The following is a 2,318-nucleotide window of genomic DNA, read 5'->3' on the forward strand; positions in this document are numbered from 1 at the left end:
GACATCCTGAGGGCAGGGGATGGACAGGGAGCCAGAAGGGGCAGAAAAGGGGAACCCATCACAAGGTTGAATATATAACACATACACCCCTGTCTCCGAAAGAGATGAATAACAGCAATGTGGGTGAAGGGAGCCAGCGAGCTGTGTAAGATACGAAATAATAATAATATATTATTATCATTGCCTAAGGCAATCCCTCACTATTCTTGGCCTTTATATATGCTATGTTAAATGAAACTGTTAAATTCCATTTAGAACTTTTGTGGAATTCTTAACATAAGTCAAGACTCGACCTTGACTCTTATTTAAAGTGAACATGGGTGTTACAAGGAGAGGAAGGCCCTGAAGGAGATGGATTGACACAGTGGCTGCAACAACGGGCTCGCGCACAGGAACCATTGTGAGGCGGTGCAGGACCATACTGTGTTTTGTTAGGGGCTCTATGGATCGGAACTGACTCTCTGACACCTAACACCACCACCAACATTGGTGTTACATGTGTGATATATATATGACATAGTTCATTGTTTTGGAGGTTGTTTTAAAGTTTCAAAAAATATACAGACTGACTAAAGGGTGAAAATGAAGCAGATGTTGTGGTTAGGTGGGGTCTCGTCAATTCTGACCCAGAGCCACCCTATATGTACAACAGGACGAAAACACTGCCTGATCCTGTATCTTCCTCACAGCCTGAGTAGAAAATAGGGGGTGGGCGTGGGAGGATACAGAACACATAATAGCCAAAGCCAGATTGCCTGGTTGTTTATACCACAGTTGACTGGACCTATTTTATCTGCTCACTAGAAATAATAAACTCAGTCCTGTGCTACAACACATTCAATCATCTGATTTTTTTTTAAAGGTTACATTCAAGCTTTACTTGGGGATCAAAAGGTTCTTAAGAATGTTGCATATTCTACCTGTTCTGTCATTTGTCCAGAGAAACACGCTGTGACACCCATATCCACTTTAAGTAACATGAGTCAAGGTAGAGTCTTTACTTAGATGAACAACTCCACACGTTCTAGGGAATGTAGCAATTCACTTGACATGTATGCTCTGACAAGGAGTTCCAGTCTCAAAAACCCACCGGGGCCATCCTGCCCTCTTCTCTAGGGTTGTTACCAGTTAGACTTGACCGGTGGCCTTGAGAAAGAAAGAAGACATCTGTAGCGAGTCACTTGAAAGTAGTTTTTAAAAACTAAGTCCTCTTTTATGGCTTGGATATGACTCAAAAGTTACATCTAGCAAAGCATAAATTCTTCTGCAAAGGCCTTTTGTAATGGTAAGGAGTTAACAATTGAATTAAATCCTTTCGAAGGTCAAGGTTTCACATCACTCAGACTCGGTAAATCCCATTGCAGTTCTTCGGTAGGCTAGAAACCAGGATCTGGAAGAAGCTATGCTCCAATCCACAACGCAATGGCTCATGACTGATATCGCTTCTCTTAGATTTCAGGTTTGTAAGCTATAAATAAATCTTACTTAATTTTTTAGGAGAATGTTTTACCTGACAAGAGCAACCTGACAGTGTGTATCCAAAGCCATTAAAACAGGTCCAGGTAAAAAGCACAACCCTTACTGTCAATGGGAAAGCATCAACCCTGGTTAAGAAGCCGAATGTCATGTATCCATAGCCACTCACCATTCGGGTTTCATACTCCGTCTTCTGTACAGACTCACAGAAATTGAAGAGCAAACCTATGTCACTTGAGAAGCGTCTCCAGAGATGCTGACAAATGAAATGAAATGAAAATGATACAAACGAGGACCGTATTTTCCCCATAAGAACTTCTGATGCCTCACTCACGTTATGCTTACCACATTCCTAACTAGGTGGGATGACAGTAGCTTTCTTTTTCTATCCCAAAGCAATAATACATCTACATCATTATCTCATTAATTAATGAATTTCCTACAGTGAAATACAAACACCTACTGTGACTTTTTGTTTATACTCTAATGTGGAAATCAGAAACAGGGTGTATAATTGAAACTCACTGATGTTTTTATTGTCGACATCTCTGGGTTTTAGCTTTTTGTTTTGTTTTCATCCTTTACCTCTATAGAAAATACAAAAACAAACCAACAAAAACCCCCAAAGGATCGAAATTATGTTTTCCTTGGGCTCAAGTCAATTGTTCGTATGGAACGGACTCAAATGTAAGAACAATTGTTAAGAAGGCACAGGGGCGGCAGTGTGTTGTTCGGTTGTACACAGACTCGCTGTGAGTCAGAACTACTGGAAGGCACCTAACAACAGCCGAAAGTCAATGATCAAAGGGCAGTGAACGAGGAAATCTGTAGAGAGAGAGAGA

This window comes from Echinops telfairi, unplaced genomic scaffold, assembly GCF_000313985.2.
Source record: "Echinops telfairi isolate 266 unplaced genomic scaffold, ASM31398v2 ScPeMD7_3533;HRSCAF=4204_0, whole genome shotgun sequence".
Taxonomy (NCBI): Eukaryota; Metazoa; Chordata; class Mammalia; order Afrosoricida; family Tenrecidae; genus Echinops; species Echinops telfairi.